Consider the following 19,359-nt stretch of genomic DNA (forward strand, 5'->3'; position numbering starts at 1 on the left):
AATTTAACATTTAGATATAGATTTAACATTTAGATTTAAATTTAACATTTAGATATAGATTTAACATTTAGATTTAACATTTAACATTTAGATATAGATTTAACATTTAGATATAGATTTAGCATTTAGATATAGATTTAACATTTAGATTTAACATTTAGATATAGATTTAACATTTAGATATAGATTTAACATTTAGATATAGATTTAACATTTACATTTAACATTTAACATTTAGATATAGATTTAACATTTAGATTTAAATTTAACATTTAGATATAGATTTAACATTTAGATATAGATTTAGCATTTAGATTTAAATTTAACATTTAGATATAGATTTAACATTTAGATTTAAATTTAACATTTAGATATAGATTTAACATTTAGATTTAACATTTAGATTTAAATTTAACATTTACATATAGATTTAGCATTTAGATTTAAATTTAACATTTAGATATAGATTTAGCATTTAGATTTAGATTTAACATTTAGATATAGATTTAACATTTAGATATAGATTTAGCATTTAGATTTAACATTTAGATTTAACATTTAACTATTTATTTTACTTTATAAACATATTGTTGACAATTGCATATAAGATCTTGTTTATTGTGAATTTCTGTCTTAAATGTGAGAAAAGGGAGTTAAATGTGAGAAAAGTGAGCTAAATAATCAAAATATATCAGCTATAGAATTTTATCTGAAATTTTACATTCGGCACCCCATATATACAGCTCTTGCTAGGCTAATACGGATTTACATTAAATGCTTTGAGTATATTATTAGCTGTTAAATGGGTGTCTTTCTGACTACATGGTGCACATTTAGCATAATTAACAACTTTTTATGAAAACAGGCTTCTTCTCAGGGCACGTTACAAATAGAGACGACCAACAGCCACTGAAACATGGAGCCGCATCATTTTCTATTCCTATACCTCTTTAGCCCACGAGCCCCCTTTCATTACTAACACAGTTGTAACTGACTAAGTGAGACCAACACACACTTAGCATATCTCCAGATCTTCATCTGAGACTCCTCTACAAAAGTAGAGGCTACAGACCTCATTCGTGACTTTATTTTAAAAGGTAGGCCATGCATTTCCAGGCCTGACGGTGGAGGGCTGCAGCCAGGTGTATCTCAGCTGAGGCGGTCCAGATGCTGCAGGCTAAGCTGCTAATGTTGTCAGTAGCACTGGTGCATTAGCCTTAAAATTACACAGCTATTAAAAAGCCTTGTTTCCTTGTTGGAAAACTGGCATATATGGGCATGAAATAAAGGAAGACAGAGTGTGCGTCTTTCATGTTTACATGCATCTTTCTTTAAATGCACACAAGCTTATACATGCATGTTGACATCTATGGCTAAAGAGATAGTAAAATGGTAACTAGATGGTTGAATATGTGACAATGCACTCAGGAGAAGCACTAGTTTGATGTTTTTGAAAAACAGTCATCCAGGTCATGATCATTCCAAAAAAGTTAAAAACACAAAACAACTGGACTTTTTCCTGAAGTTTGAAGACGTTTCGCTTCCCATCCAGAACATTTTCTCAATTCAAATGTCAGCAACATATGCAAAAACATCGTCATCCCATATGTTGCTGGAGTCTCTGAAGAACCTTAAGAGGATTTTCTCTAAACACATGTGGCGACACTAGGTAAAAGTTTAAATTATATAAAATAAATGTTCAACAACGCCACCCTGGGAATTTCACCCAGAGAATATTATCTTTTTTTAAAAGGCACACAGGTTTAGTTTACACATAATTTGAAGTATCTGAGACGGCTTCAAGGTTTACCAGAAGAACAATTTATTACATGCAGTTAAAAACACTTTAAAACCAGTTCTTCATAATAAGCCAACAAAGTTTGAATAAAAACAAAAGACACTACAGTGGCTGAGGTCACTATCAGCAGGGCCACGATAAGGAAGGTGTCACAGCAAACAAAAAAACCCTTTAAAAACACCAAACAGAGAGACAACCCAAACTCAGGAATCACAGCACACAAAAAAGGAAGACTCCGTGGCCACACCAGCACCACCGCCGGACCTCAGTACTGCAAACAAACAAAACAATTAATAAACACAACACTCTTAAAAATAATCTAAAAAAGAAACAATAATCAGCCCAAATAAAATAAACAATTATATAAAAACCACTAAAGGGCTGAGGCAAAATAACAAAAAAATAAGTTAAAATATCAAAACCGAAGGTGGCCCTCAGACCACGCCACAGCAGGAGGCGAACTGGGAGTGCCGCTTCCACACCCCAAACACCGCTTCAGTTGGTGCTGGTGACCGCCGCCACAGCCCGACTTCGGCAGGAAACGTGCAAATCCAGGTAACCAGAGCAGCAGTGGTCCCAACGTGGGGAGACCTATGAAGGTTGACTGATCACTAAACAGAACTACAGCAACTGGAGCTTAGAATGAGGGTTACTCCCTTACCTGCCAATCCACACAAACATGCACAGACACACTTGTAGCACAAGGGAGAGGAGGAGGGCAGCACAGTGGCGTTTCAGCACCAGGGAATAAAGTAACGTGCACCACACCACACAGTTTGTTCTTCACTGCTAGAATCCACAAGACACAGCCAAATAGGAGCACCAGGAAGTCATGTCTCCAGCTGGGTGCAGCTTTGTCTTATATACCCCGCCCACTTTGGTCCACTGGTACTTTGCACCTGAAAGCTCTTTAGAAATATATAGACATTTCTATACTACTACACACATCAAAAAGGGGACCGGAGGGTGTTTTCCAACTACAGAGGAATCACACTTACTCCCAGAATTCTGACACTACTAGAACTCCCACTGGCAGTCAATTTGACGGGTGACATTCTGACCAATGGGATGCAGGATTAGCGATGACGTCATCAAGTATAATGGTTCTAGTGGGCTTAATAAGACCATTATGGATATGTAGACCTAAAAATGAGGTCCAAAACATATTTTTACACTGTTTTTTTTTGCCTAAAGAAAGATGGCTCCTTTATTTAAGCAAAGGTAAAAGTAACAATATTTTTTATTAGTTTTTTTTATTTTATTTAAAAAAACAATATGGAAATAAAGGACATACAGATACAGGAAAAGTCAGCTGGCACGAATAATGTAAGACTCATGTAAAAAAAGTTATTACACTCTCTCATGGCGTCGCGGGCGTTGCTGGAGCCTTTTTCCTGATATAAAATAATTGTAGCCGTCCAGTAGTTTCAGGGGCTTTCATGCTCTCTTGTCCGTACTGGCCTGCGTGTTTATAAAGCAGCTGTATGTCGCCGTACGAAACCCCTGGCCAGCATTTCACAGACTCGTCCGTCCCTTCAGGCTTTTGCTGTGTGGATCTGGTAATCTGATACCATCAACCATCAACTTACTCTTAAAACGATCTTGTGATACGTTATCTAAAGAAGAAAAATACCTGGAGAACTCGTCATTTCGTCAAATGGCGTGCCAACCAATATGGCCGCCACGCAAGGGGTTCTGGGTAACGGAGTCACGTGGTTGCAAGGGGTCTATTGTCATGTGAGATCTTAAATAGCGTCTATCACCAAAACTTTTTCCACAGTTCTCACATGAGAAAGGCTTCTCACCTGTATGAGTTCTTATGTGAATTTTCAAACGGCTTTTTCTGGGGAACTTTTTTCCACAGCTCAGACATGAGAAAGGCTTCTTAGGCTCGTCTGTTCTCATCTTATTAACGTGACTTTTTTGAGAAAGGTTTTTACTACCAATTTTACAAGAATATAAATTTTGGTCAGGTTTTGGTTTTGAAATGTCAGCAGTGTCTTTTGGATGTTTCTCATTTTGCTTCTGCTCTTCTCTCCTTTTTCCTGTTTGATCATTGTTTCCTTCCTGATCCTGGTTCTCAACTTCTGAGGGAGCCTGAGAGATGAGTTTGTTCCTTCTTTGTTCTTCTTTACTGTAGACTCTTTGCACGTTAGAAGGAATCATTAAAATGTTATCAGTCTCCCGTTTCAGCACAAGTTGCTTTTCAGCCAGACTGGTGTAGAGTTGCCTCTCTTCTTCTACAAACTGTTGATGTTCTTGTTCCTTTTTCTCCTCCTTTATCTGCCCAGGTTCTGGTTCCTCCTCATCTAAAGTGGAGTTTCCCTCCTGGTTCCTGAGCTCAATTTGAACTCCATCATCTTTACAGAGATTTTTTTTGGGATCTGGGGGGAAAAAAAGAGAAAAGCTCATAGATGTGAGTTAAAGAATCCACTGTTCATTTTAGTCACTTGAAGAGAAAGTGTTGCAGGTAGAAATGGAATCAATAAATTTATATAACAACTCTGTCCTACCTACCATTTTTTGTAACCTTGGAGTTTAATTTAACCGAGTTCTCAACTCCCAAACTAAAGTTTCATTAAAGTAGATTGGATAATGCTGTATCAAACGTTAAAGAGTCTGTCCCCTTTTTAATATCATCAGTATTGCAGAAATACCCTGCAGATAGCAGAAATGTTCTTTCTTCCCATTTACAAATAGATGTCTTTGTTAACAGTGTGACTTCCTCATTGTGTTCTGCATTAGACAATGTAGCTCCCTTGAAAGAGAAGGTGATTATTCACAGGAAGCTGGCTCCCTGGTTTAATTCAATTCAATTCAATTTTATTTATTTAGCGCCAATTCATGAAACATGTCATCTCAAGGTACTTTACAAAGTCAAATCAATCATATTATACAGATTAGTCAAAAATTTCCTATATAAAAGGGAACCAGTTGATTGCTTCAAAGTCCCAACAAGCAGCTTTTACTCCTGGAGAAGCGTAGAGCTACAGGGAGAGTCGTCTGCATTGTCCATGGCTTTGCAACAATCCCTCATACTGAGCAAGCATGATTCATAGCTGCGTTCCTTAAAGCACTATGTTAGGATATTGGAGAGAAAATGGTGATCTACACACCAAGAGCAATCCTACCTGATCTGGAAAACAGTCTACTGTTGTATAAAAAGACCCTGTGCCAAGCTAGAGCAGCATATTTTTCATAATTAATTGAGAATAAAAATAATCCAAGGACTGAGGATCCGAGACACAGGACCGAGACAGGGGGCCGGACACGAAGCCCTCCAAACGTCCATATCCACACACCCCAACCCTCCCACCCGTAGATGTAATCCCTCCCCAACACTAACATTCAAACAACTTATCATACATACAACATTAGACATCCAGGCTGGGTTAGTCCCCACTCGCCCCCTTCCCACCCCCAGTAGCAGATTGCCAACCAAAAAGAGCATCTGCCATGAAATGTTAATGTCCATGCCCCCCTACCAGCTCAACCCAAGCGGCATAACCCCCGGAACCCGAACCCCCGCCTGGTCCCCCGCCCGAGGGCGGCACACCCCAGGGACCTCAGGCCCCCAGACCCACCCAGCGGCAGCACAGCTACCAGCTCAGTAACCCACGTCCGTCACCGCGGAACCCCCCCCAAGAGCGCCGCAAGCGGCCGCTGTAGGCCACCCATAGGCCTCCCAAGCCCCGCCCAGATGGGGGCAATAGACCCCGGGGTCAGACCCACCAGGCGCCCAACTCCGAGTGCCCCCCAGAGCCCCAGGGACCCCCCTAGCCAGCCACTGCGCCCTGCAGGAAGCAACCCACCGCCCCCCATTCCACTAAGTGATGGTGCTGATCAAAGGAGCCCAGAGAGATCGATCAGATGTGGATGCAGATGCTGTCTCAAGATTAATATGATCCAATAAAAGATGTCTATACTGATTGATACAGATATTTTCTTTACTTTTCCAATTCATAAGAATAGTTTTCTTTGCGATACATAATGCAGTGAAAACCATGCAAACTATTTTTTCCCAGCAAGCAAACCGGTGGGGAAGGTGAAATTTTACAACTCAGACACTTTGATAAGTCCTTATATCTGCCCAGAATCTCTGGACAGATATGCATAACCATAACGCATGAATATAATTATCAGGATGATTGCCTATTTAGACAGTAGTTTGGGGAGGGGTTAAATCCAGACACTCTAATATATTAGTTGGGATTTGTAAACCACCTTTAATATGCTTAGATTTAATTTGTTCATATTCCAAGAATTTATTTTTACTAATGCCATATTGCATATTTATTTTGGCAAAAGTGATAAACTCGGTTCCGTCAATTAAATGTTCCAGATATTTAATACCTTTATTCTTCCAGTATGTAAAGTTTATCATTTTATTATTTTGCAGGATATCTGGGTTATTCCACATAGGTGTACGACTGCATGGGATAAGGGATGACTTTGTCATTTTAAGAAACTCCCACCATGTTGTCATAGTGGAGCTAATGTTAATATTCTTAAAGCGTGTATGGCGTTTATATTTGAGCTAATAAACGGCAAATCTGAAATCATGATATTATTGCATATTTTCTGTTCTATGTCTATCCAGGGCTTGTCTAAAGGATTGTGTTTTATCCATTTAGAGATGTATTGTAGCCTATTTGCTAAGTAGTACTTATGGAAGTTAGGAAGATCTAGTCCCCCTCTATCTTTAGTTTTCTGTAGTGTCTTTAAGCTGATACGGGGGGGGGGGGGGGGTATCTTTCCAAATAAATTTAGAGATAGAAGAGTCTAGAGATTTAAACCAGTCAGATGATGGTTTATTGGGGATCATTGAAAATAAGTAATTAATTCTAGGTAAGACCATCATTTAGGTAAGACCAGCCAGTTGAGGTGGCTCGGGCATCTGGTCAGGATGCCTCCTGGACGCCTCCCTGGTGAGGTGTTCCGGGCACGTCCCACCGGGAGGAGGCCCAGGGGAAGACCCAGGACACGCTGGAGGGACTATGTCTCCCGGCTGGCCTGGGAACGCCTTGGGATTCCTCCTGAGGAGCTGGCCCAAGTGGCTGGGGAGAGGGACGTCTGGGCCTCCCTACTAAAGCTGCTACCCCCGCGACCCGACCCCGGATAAGCGGAAGACGACGGACGGACGGACCATCATTTTAATTGAAGCTACCCAACCCATAAGTGAAATTGGAAGCGATTTCCATCTTTCAAGGTCCTATTCTATCTTTTTTAAAAGTCGGGTGTTGTTAAATTGCACTAAATCTGCTAGTTTAGACGACACAGTAATACCCAAATATTTTATATTTCCTGATTGCAGTTGTAAATCTAGGGGGTTCTGAAAAGAGCAATTATTGGCAGTGAGTGCTGGAGATAGAGTAATACATAGAGTAATACATCATCAGCATAAAGACTAATCTTATGCTCTATTTTCATGCATTTTATACCTTTGAAAGCATTAGTTTGTCTAATTGTTACTGCTAGGGGTTCAATAAAAATGGCAAAAAGTGATGGGGAAAGTGGGCATCCTTGCCTAGTGCCCCTCTGGAGACAAAAGCTGGAAGATGTTTGGTTATTTGTCCTGACACAGGCTGTAGGGGAGCTGTATAAAATTTTTAACCAACTTATAAAAAAATTGCCAAAACCAAATTTATGTAGAGTATCGAATAAAAAATTCAAATTTACTTTATCAAATGCTTTTTCTGCATCTAAAGACAATATATTAGTTTTAATATTTGTACTGTAGGAATAATCTATTATATTAAGTAATCTGAGTGTGTTTGTGGATGACTGCCTTCCTCTGATGAAACCAGTTTGATCAGGATGGATTATGAAAGGAGTGACTTTATCTAAGCGTTTTGCAAAAGCTTTACAGATTATTTTAATATCCACATTAATTAAAAATATTGGACGATAACTGGTGGGAAACATAGGATCTTTGCCTGGCTTAAGCAGAAGACTGATGGTTGCAGAATTCATATTAGCTGGAAATCTGCCTTTTTCTAGGGGTGGGTGATATGAAGAAAATCTAATATCCCGATATCTTTGGGCTATATCACGATACATGATATATATCGCTTTATGTTCAAATAACCTTGAATAACAAATGTTTTTAGCCACATAGTGCGTAAAGTTGCATTGGTATATCTCATATTAATGTGTAAAAAAAAAATGAAAAATTTATTGCAAAATAAATATGAATTTAAATATTTTTTGTTTTATTTTATTTTAACCACAGCTGCACATAGAAGCTTTTCCCTAATTACAATATTGTCACATTAAAGTACTTTCATGCTCAACACTGGACCTTAAAAACAGAACATCCCAGCGGCCAAAAGGAACACCAAGGAAAAATCTGACAAAATAAATCCCAAAAACAAAAGCTTGTATTGTGACTATAAAATCAACTGACCAGTCGCAGCTACATATTCAGAGCATCTCAAAAATATTTCCGTAGCTCTTTAGGTGCTGGGAAACTTTAAACAAACGTCTTTTTTTTTCTGTCATATAGGATTCAACGAAAGAAAACGCTGGTTTCAACAGTTTTACGGCTGGTTTAATTAAAGCTTCCTTCGGTTTGTGTGTGTAGGCCCGTTTACACTACACCTAAAAACCAAGCCATGCCGAGACCGGTCCGAGCTTGGTCCAGTTAACTGAGATAAATGCAGCCGTTTACACACAAGAGTTATCTCGGTTATGGTTCCTTGGTTGCTCCTCGCCTCCTAGTGGCGATCTGCGGTACTACCGCTCTCTGGGATTGAAGGCGGGACGGAGCAAATCAAAATGGCGGCACCCGCAACATTCAGCATGTTATAGGGTGTTTTCACTGACGTCACTGGCCAACTTCCGGTCCGCCATATTGGGTGGCACACTGCCTTATCTCTCGTTGTCCTACACGTATTTTCGTATCGAGAATGGATAAGTACGCCAGCACGCTAGAGCGTCAAAAACACCGATTGACACACTGACCTCAAAATATACGTCAACTAGCACTGTAGGCTGCAGCCCGGTTTAACTGAACCCCAAAATATATTGTTTAAATATAGCGTTGCGTTGTGGGACGTGGCTGCCATGTTGATGGAAAAGCAAAGTTAAAATGACAAAATCACCATTATTAATAATTTGGATCCATATGACGTTCCAAACAATGAGTGGAGCGGAACAGTTCTGAAGCTACAAGTCCTTGGAGTCTCATGTGGAGTTTACGAATGGATAGGTTCAGGAGCTGCAGATCTTAAAGCCAGCAAACAGTGGGAACACAGCAACTCGTTCAAAGGTAAGCTGTGCTCAGACGGGCTCTGGCGCATGCTAACCGTTAGCGCTAACAACAACTCACGCATGTAATGTACTTTTAACTAGCTGCTATGTGTTTCAAACGTTTAGGACACACTCTCATTGACATCGGGATACTGTGGAAAGTTATGTTTGTCGACTTACAGCCGCGATCCAAGCGAGCCGACGACTCGTTGTTATCTCTGTAACTCGTTCAAAGGTAAGCTGCGCTCAGACGGGCTCTGGCGCATGCTAACCGTTAGCGCTAACAACCACTCACGCATGTAATGTACTTTTAACTAGCTGCTATGTGTTTCAAAGGTTTAGAACACACTCTCATTGACATCGGGATACTGTGGAAAGTTATGTTCGGTCGACTTACAGCCGCGATCCAAGCGAGCCGACGACTCTTTGTTATCGCTAACAGTTGTTCTCCGTGGTTGCGCCTCCAGGCAGGAAAGCGGTGGAAAATTAACCCGTTTCTATGTTTTTCCCATGGCGATCATGTGTTGCGCTGTTACAGCCCACAATACAGCAACGGTTTACATGTTTTAAATACTTAACAGTTAATTACCTGTGACAAAGTGAGCACCGCAGACTCTGGCGTATTCCAGCTTAACACCGTCCAAATCGGCCCTGGATATCCGTGTCAGCCATAGGCGACGGCGTTGTTCAGATAGCTGTTTTGTTTTTTCCCACTGATTCGCTATCACGGCTGGTAGGCGATAGAAAGAGCGTTGTTCTCCACCTCCACGGGCCGTGCAACCAACCATTAAACACGTTTTCCCCATTGTTCACTTCCAATACTGCCTAAGGCGTAATGCAATGCGGGTCAACGGTGTGAAACGACTGCCACCCAATATGGCGGACGCGCAGAGTAGTCACGTGAGCGTGACGTCAGTTGAAAACCCCCTATTAAATTGTTTTACCTCTCATCACTGCTTTCCCTGCTTCCCATAGTATAGATGCTGATGTGACTGGTAGATCATTGTATTCCAAGTATGAAGCCCACTCTTCTTTGAAATTCTTCATCTTTAAGCAGCGATGTATTAAATCTCCAGCTTTTGTTTTGTGGGGATATTTTTTTTTTATTAATTAGGGTTAAAGTAACCGGAGCTTGATCACTGACAGCAATAGGATGAATTACAGCCTCTGAATCGTCCGACAGCAGCGAGCTGCTGATTAAGAAATAGTCCAAACGAGAATAGGAGTGGTGGACATTTGAAAAAAAAAGTATATTCCTTACTTTTAGGATGAAGAGATCACCATGCATCGCAAAGACCAAAATCACTCATGTATTGTTTGACTACATTTGATGACTGCCAACTGCGTCCCTGTTGTAATCAACCTGTCTATTTCCTCATTTAGACCAAACTTGAGGCCCCCCCGCTCCCAATAATTAGAGAACAATCCACGTGTTTTGAAAGTGCATGGAAGAGTTTGTGGAAGAATGAGGGGTCATCAACATTTGGACCAAATATACTGACAATAAATAACTAGTGGTTATGGATAGCTATTTTAATTATGTATCTACCTTCAGGATCTATAATTTTCTCTAATATTATAAAACTAACGACATGATTAACCTATTCTTAGTAAAAGCATATGTACCACAGTAAGTAGTTGGTAATCAACTATGTGAACATTTACAAAGTAATGACCTACTTGAGGAGTTTCAGTCAGGCTTCAGAGCTCATCATAGCACTGAAACAGCTCTGGTGAAGGTCACTAATGATATTCTCATGGCCTCAGATAATGGACTTGTGTCTATACTTGTCCTGTTAGATCTCAGTGCTGCATTTGATACAGTTGATCACAATATTCTCCTACAAAGACTTGAACATACTGTAGGGATTAAGGGGAAAGCATTAGGCTGGTTTAAATCTTATCTGTCGGACATATTCCAGTTTGTTCATGTTAATAATAAATCTTCCTCAAACTCTAGGGTCACTTGTGGAGTACCACAGGGTTCAGTCCTTGGACCAATTCTATTTACTATATATATGCTTCCGACTGGCAAAATTATCAGACAGCATGGGATTAATTTCCACTGTTATGCTGATGATACTCAGCTATATTTATCCATAAATCCTGATGAATCCAATCAATTACTTTGACTGCAGTCATGTCTTGATGACATCAAAAGCTGGATGACTTTAAATTTCCTGCATTTAAATTCTGACAAGACAGAAGTTGTAATCTTTGGACCAGAGTCCTCAAAAAATAAACTTCTTAATCAATTACTTAATCTGGGTGGCATTAACTTGGCCTCTGGTAATAAAGTAAAAAATCTTGGTATTATTTTTGACCAAGACATGTCATTTAAATCCCATATTAAACAGGTTTCCAGAGTTTCCTTTTTTCACCTCCGGAATATCGCCAAAATTAGAAACATTCTGTCCAGGAGTGATGCTGAAAAACTGGTCCATGCATTTGTTACTTCAAGGCTGGACTATTGTAATTCTTTACTATCAGGAAGTCCACAAAATGCAGTTCAAAGCCTTCAGCTGATCCAAAATGCTGCAGCAAGAGTTCTGATGAAAATCAACCAGAGGGATCATATTTCTCCTGTTTTAGCTTCCCTTCATTGGCTTCCTGTTAAATCAAGACTAGAATTTAAAATTCTTCTTCTAACGTATAAAGCCCTTAATAATCAAGCTCCATCATATATCAGAGCTCTGATTACCCCGTATGTTCCTAACAGAGCACTTCGCTCTAAGACTGCAGGTCTGCTGGTGGTTCCTAGAGTCTCTAAAAGTAGAATGGGAGGCAGATCCTTTAGCTATCAGGCTCCTCTCCTGTGGAACCAACTCCCAGTTTTGGTCAGTGAGGCAGACACCCCGTCTACTTTTAAGACTAATCTTAAAACTTTCCTTTTTGACAAAGCTTCTAGTCAGAGTGGCTCATGTTACCCTGAGCTACCTCTATAGTTATGCTGCTATAGGCTTAGGCTGCTGGAGGACATCAGGGTCTATTTCTCTCACTCTGCTGAGTTCTACTGTTCTTCAGTTTTGCATTGGTCATGGTACTGAAACAGCAATTTCCCTCTGGGATTATTAAAGTATATCTGATTCTGATTCATTGCATTACATTGAAATGACTCTTGTAGTTTCAGCTTTTAACTTTCTGTTCTCTCTCTTTTTCTTCATAGTAAGTACACCTGGTCTGGCGTTCTGTTAACTGTGACATCATCCAGAGAAGACGGATCACCCGCTACTACCATCTAATGTAGAACAGATTACTAGATCAATGTGTGCTTCTGTGCTTTTTTGTCTCTCTTGTTGTGTCTCTGTTCTGTCTTCTGTAACCCCAGTCGGTCGAGGCAGATGACCGTTCATACTGAGCCCGGTTCTGCTGGAGGTTTTCCTTCTTGTTAATGGAAGTTTTTCTTCCCACTGTCGCTTCATGCTTGCTCAGTATGAGGGATTGCTGCAAAGCCATGTACAATGCAGACGACTCTCCCTGTAGCTCTACGGTTCCCCAGGAGTGAATGCTGCTTGTCGGGACTTTGATGCAATCAACTGGTTTCCTTATATAGGACATTTTTGACCAATCTGTATAATCTGAACTTGACTTTGTAAAGTGCCTCGAGATGACATGTTTCATGAATTGGCGTTATATAAATAAAATTGAATTGAAAATTGAATTGACCTTGCAATCATCAAACAGTGGATCTCATACACAGACATCGTGTCTAAGATTCCCATAACAGTTTATAAACGATTTACAGGTACTCTGGAGGTGGTTTTAATATCACTTTTAATAATAAAATGGATAGATGGCCAGCTGGAACTTGTTCCAATTCTAAATTCTAAAGCAAAGCAAATTAGTCCTGATGACCAAGAATTTAGCGAGAGTCCTTTTACAGTAAAATAAGACTCTAAGTGCCTTTAGAACAATAAATAACCTGGAACAAATTGTTTGCTGTCTTATAAGTCACTGGATCTTGCTTAATTCTTATTGAAGGTTTATAATTAAAGTATTATTAAGAGAACTTTGTCTCCCACTTTAACTCAAGGACTGATTATTCTTATTCCCAAACCAAAAACGGATCTGTTAGTTTTTGACAATCGTCGTCTAATTAGTCTACTGAATAACGATTACAAAATCCTGGCCACAACTTTTGCTAAGCGATTAAAGTTAGTTCTGGATGACAAGATTGAAGAAACGCAGTCAGGCTTTTTAAGAAATAGACATCTGAGATAACATTAGTCGACATATTAGACTGCCCAGATGTGATAAACAATCAAAGCTTTATCCTTTTCCTGGACTTTTACAAAGGACTCGATTCAACTGAACACAACTTGAACTACTCCTGATCTCCATCAACACAGAGCTGAATAATGTGGGGGGAATAAATGTGCTAGAGCTATTTCTGGCAGCTCTGATTGGTTGATGGATCATTGTGTGTGAATTTTAGCAGCTCTTCTTTGTTCTGATCAGCTTCTTTGATCAAGAAGCAGAAAGAAGGAAAGCCGTTGGTGAAGCAGCTCTTTCTGTCGGATAGCGAGTTCAGCATGGAGCCAAACAACTTTCCTCTGATCAGTAAAACCTTAGTAGCTTAGCTGCTGTTTCCTACCTATTCGCTGTAAGATTATCAGGGGGATCCGGCTGAAATCCAGCAGTCTGCGCTCATCCTCCATCTCTTCCTCCGGCTCCACCAAGACTTCTTTCAACTCCGTCAATCTTTCTTCAGCAGCACTTTCTGCTCGTTGCTAATCTCTCTCTGGGGCTCAACCCAACACCTTTTCACCACAGACATTCACACGTTGCCCTAAAGCACCACAACCCGCCATCAAACCAGCAACTTTAGCTACACAACAACACCATCACACCTCCTGCTTTGCTACGAGAACCACAGCAACTGTGGAACGACGTCAAGATGGACGTCAGCACGTGCGCAGCAGGATTCTTCTTCGTGGGTTTACTGCGGTGGACAAACAGCTCTGGTGAGCATTACCGCCACCTGCTGGTGAGGAAGAAAATTGAACTTGTTGGAAAACATGATTGGCTTTTCTCTTCATAATAATCTTCCCTTACATCAGACGCAGTACTGTGTAAATACAGCGGTGGGTAGTAACTAGTTACATTTACTTAAGTAACTTTTTGAATAAGTTCTAATATACATACATTAACTGCTGTAAGTATTGCTCTAAAGTGTAATGTTGAAAAACATATTTTCTATAAAAACTCACATTTTTGTCTGTCCGATTATGTATTTTTGTTAAATAAAATACATCATCAGCTGTAATGATTCTCAGTACTTGAGTAGCCTTCTTACTGAATACTTTTTTACTCTCAATTCTTGGCTGAGAACTTTTTACATGAGTAAAAAAGATATTGAAGTAGTGCTACTCTTCCTTGAGTACACTTTTCTGAGTAAGACAGAAACTTCCTAGACTGCCAGCTTCCCCTAAACCACCAACACTACCTAGTGTTAGGCGTGAACCACAGCCACGGCTTTTGCTGGTTATGCGTCTTGCACCTTCACCATCTGTTTCTGTCGTGATGACGGCGCCAGCTCCACCTTCCCCTGTGTACCTGTGGCCGTTACATCCCATCCAGTGGTTTTAAAGATCTAATCACAATCACAAACTGTCAGGTAAAGTTGATTTGGAACCTCTGGTCTACGTCTAGAATCCTCAACCCTGGTGCTCTGTCCTTAATATTTTAGGTGTTCCTGCTGGAGCAGACAACCGATCTAAAACATAATGACTATTCCTCTCATGCATCAGGGTTGAAGACTTCTGATCTCTATTCTGTGTCCTCCAGGTAATTAGTGCTTAAGGTTTTTTCACAAAGCTTTTTGTTTTACCTCAGGGGTTAAAGCAAAAATAACCAGTTTGACTGAAAATTTCTTCTAGTCAGCCCATATATTACCGGCCGTGGACATCATGCCACATTAATTACCTCACTTGCTTATTGTGCAAAGTCAACTTTAAGCAATCTGGTAGTTTTAAAATATCCATTGACAATTCCTGTATCTCTCCACCTTCCAGCTTCAGAGCCTTGGTATCATGATGGACAGCCTCTCCATCCTCTCCTTCACTTTCCACATCCACAACATCATAGACACCGTGAAAACTGTAGCATGAAATACAAAGATACACAAATGTTGGACGTGCTTAACTGTTGCAGAAATTAGCATATTAATGTTCACACATACAAACAAGAATACACTGTGTCCTTAACTCATCAGCATACACAGTTTTGTTTGTAAACAAATAAACCTGACGTTCTACTGCTTCTTTCATACATCATTCTGCTTTCCCAAGGACGCTATATTAACAGTTTCCCTCAGGTTCCTTCAGGATCAAACGCTGTCTCATCATGCTTAGTAAAAACAGGAAGTGCAGGATATAACAAAACACATGAAGAAGACATCTAATGTTCTTCAAAATAAATGCATTAATTAACCACCAGGTGTCACTGTTAAACACTTGAACAAGAAGGAGAATTTTACCATTTAGTAGTTATTTACACTCCCACCAAATTCTGTCACAATGAATGAACAAGGTAATATGTAAAGAGCAAAATAATGGAACAGGATTTCTTGACTCTACTAAATGAATATGTTTGCATAAAACTATCATGGAGCAAATTAACTGTACATTTATGGCTAAAGAGATGGTAAAATAGTAACTAGATGGATGAATACGTGACATTGCACTCAAGAGAAGCACTACTTGGATGTTTTTGAAAAACAGTCATCCTGGTCATGATCATTCCAAAAAAGTTCAGAAACCAAACAACTGGACTTTTTCCTGAAGTTTGAAGACGTTTTGCTTCCCATCTAGAACATTTTCTCAATTCAAATGTCAGCAACATGAAAAAACATTGTCATCCCATATGTTGCTGGAGTCTCTGAAACACTGACCCAGAGCCTGAGGACTCTGGGTCGGGTTCTCCCATCTCTGGTGCTGAGGTTGCCGAGGTTGTTAAAAAGCTCCTCGGTGGCAAGGCCCCGGGGGTGAATGAGATTCGCCCTGAGTACCTTAAGGCTCTGGATGTTGTGGGGCTGTGTTGGTTAACGCGGCTCTGCAACATTGCGTGGACATCGGGGGGCAGTTCCCCTGGATTGGCAGACTGGGGTGGTGGTCCCACTATTTAAAAAGGGGGACCGGAGGGTGTGTTCCAACTACAGAGGAATCACACTCTTAAGCCTCCCTGGTAAGGTCTATTCAAGGGTTCTGGAAAGGAGGGTCTGTCAGATAGTTGAATCTCGGATTCAGGAAGAGCAGTGTGGTTTTCGTCCTGGCCGTGGAACATTGGATCAGCTCTACACCGTCGGCAGGATCCTGGAGTGGGGACAGGGGAGTTTGACCAACCAGTCTACATGTGCTTTGTGGATCTGGAGAAGGCATTCAACCATGTCCCTCGAGTAAGGGCTGTCAGGTCTCTGTATGACCGGTGTCAGAGTCTGGTCCGCATTCCCGGCAGTAAGTCAGACTCGTTGAACTCCGCCAAGGCTGTCCTTTGTCACCGATTCTGTTCATAACTTTTATGGACAGAATTTTAGGCGCAGCCAAGGTGTTGAGGGGATCCGTTTTGGTGGCCTCAGGATTGCGTCTCTGCTATTCGCGGATGATGTGGTCCTATTAGCATCATCAGGGTGTGATCTACAGCTCTCACTGGAGCGGTTCACAGCCGAGTGCGAAGCGGCCGGGATGAAAATCAGTGCCTCCATATCCGAGCATGGTCTTGAGCCGGAAAAGGGTAGAGTGCCTCCTCCGGTTGGGGAGGATGTGCTGCCCCTAGTGGAGGAGTTCAAGTATCTTGGGGTCTTGTTCATGAATGAGGGGAAGATGGAGCGGGAGATGGACAGGCGGATTGGTGTGGCGTCTGCTGTGAAGCGGGCGCTGTACCGATCCGTTGTGGTGAAGAGAGAGCTGAGCCAAAAGGCGAAATTCTCGACTTACCGGTCGATCTACGTTCCTGCTGTAGCCGGGGCACTTTGGCCCTGAAGCATGGTGCTGCACACACTTCCTTCTGCCCATATATGGAAGATGCTTTGACAGCACACAGCTGGTACTTGATGAGGCAGGTAATCAGCTGTTCCACTTAAAGGGGGGTAGATTGGTGAGGAGATCAGATCTGAGGCAAGGATTCCGGCAAAGGTATGTTTTTACTACTAAGAGTGAGGTTGCTGCAGGATCATTTGGTTGAGCCCTTTTGTTGTCATCATTTTAGGCAATGCGTAATAGAAACGCACAGACTGCCGTGGACTGGGTTCCACCTTGGAGAGGTAAAAGAAATAAGTCTCTTATTACCTGGATGTTTAAGGTGCTGGTCTAATGCGACTTTCTTTGTGTGCTGGTTGGCCTGCTACTGTTTCAGTTGTGTTTTTATTTACTGTTTTAATCACTGCTTAGACCCCATTTTAGCTATTTATTCATAGTTTTAACAAAATGCATGGGAAGGGTTTTTATTGTTTAGCTCCCCGGGCTTGTTTTATCTCACCTGAGGTCCTATGCTGTCTCTGGGTGCTGTGCGGGTTGTATTTGGATTGGATTGAGGGGGACTAGTGGGAGGAGAGTTCTTTTCTTTTGTGTTGTATGCACTAGGGTTTGTGGCATGAGTGTTTTTGTTGGGAGACACCAAGGTGTATTTTGTTTGTTTTCTTTAGTGGTTCTCCTCTAACTGGTCTAGTTTAATTGGGGTTTTTAACTATTCCTCTTAGCTATTAGGATTCCAGGCCAGCATAGGCCCCTACATTTAAGGTGGTTATCCTTCCAAGATATAACATGTAAATTGTCTTGTAAAACGAATAAACTATATTCAAGTTGAACCTGTGCCTTGGTTAGTCCTTGCAACCTTTCTTTGTGGTCTGGTACCAAAGGAGTTGAGGGTTTGGAAACCGTGCCTGAGGTCACACTACCCTCATCTATGGTCACGTTCCTACCCTCATCTATGGTCATGAGCTTTGGGTCGTGACCGAAAGAACGGGATCCCGGATACAAGCGGCTGAAATGAGTTTTCTCCGTAGTGTGTCTGGGCTCTCCCTTAGAGATAGGGTGAGGAGCTCAGTCATCCGGGGAGGACTCAGAGTAGAGCCGCTGCTCCTCCACGTCCAGAGGAGCCAGTTGAGGTGGCTCGGGCATCTGGTCAGGATGCCTCCTGGACGCCTCCCTGGTGAGGTGTTCTGGGCACGTCCCACCGGGAGGAGGCCCAGGGGAAGACCCAGGACACGCTGGAGGGACTATGTCTCTCTGCTGGCCTGAGAACGCCTTGGGATTCCTCCTGAGGAGCTGGCCCAAGTGGCTGGGGAGAGGGACGTCTGGGCCTCCCTACTGAAGCTGCTACCCCCACGACCCGACCCCGGATAAGAAGAGGATGGATGGAGAATGGCTTTTGTAAACACAATGTTATTAGTTTCGTGGCAAAAAAAAGTTGATTTGGGTTGATTTACCCTACAAGTATACGCTTAAGTCTTTGTATTAATGTACTTAAGTTTGGCCTTTTGCTTATACTTTTGGTAGTCTAGTTTTATTTCACTATACCATTAAAATAAACTTCAAGTACACTAGCTCATTTTAAGTATCTAATAAGTATACTTGTAATACACTTGAATAAACTACTTCTTGCTGATTATTTGGCAAAATTTCAGTTTAGTTTCAGTTATTGCAGGAAAATAAAGGAATTATTTATGGACTTGTGTGATTGTCTCCATCTTAAGAATCATCACACCTTCTTCCCCTTGAAGCGCAGCTTTCTGTGCCATACCCAATCGTTGCTTTTTGTATAACTCTTCACCCAATATGGTTAAACCAACACACTTGTCAAAGCCACACCCCCTGCAGCTTAAAAACCCAGGTGCAAATATAATTAACATACAGGCACAATAAGAAAGGACAGAACGGTGCAGTGATAGAGCATTCATTCATTTTATTGACAAAATGATTTCACAAGGCTTTTGTTAGAGGAAATAAAGCCAAACTGACCAGACTTTAAAATTCAAAACCAAAAAAATGACCATGAACATACTACCACTACTACTTTATTTATAAAGCACTTTAAAACAACAGCAGCTGCAACAAAGTGCTGTGCAGACAATAATCAAACATTTCAAATTGTAAAAAACAAAACAATCCAGTTATAAATTGGAATAAGATTAAAAGTCTCAATGCGTTAAAGTCCAGGGAAGAAAATGTGACTTGAGGCAAGTTTTAAAACTTGACAAAAAAGGGGATCTTCTAATATGGAACAACAAAGCCTTCCATAACTTAGGAGCAGCAACTCTAAAAGCTCTGTCTCCTCTGAGCAGGAGCCCAAACCTGAAGCTGCAGGTGACCAGA

This window comes from Fundulus heteroclitus, unplaced genomic scaffold, assembly GCF_011125445.2.
Source record: "Fundulus heteroclitus isolate FHET01 unplaced genomic scaffold, MU-UCD_Fhet_4.1 scaffold_49, whole genome shotgun sequence".
NCBI lineage: Eukaryota > Metazoa > Chordata > Actinopteri > Cyprinodontiformes > Fundulidae > Fundulus > Fundulus heteroclitus.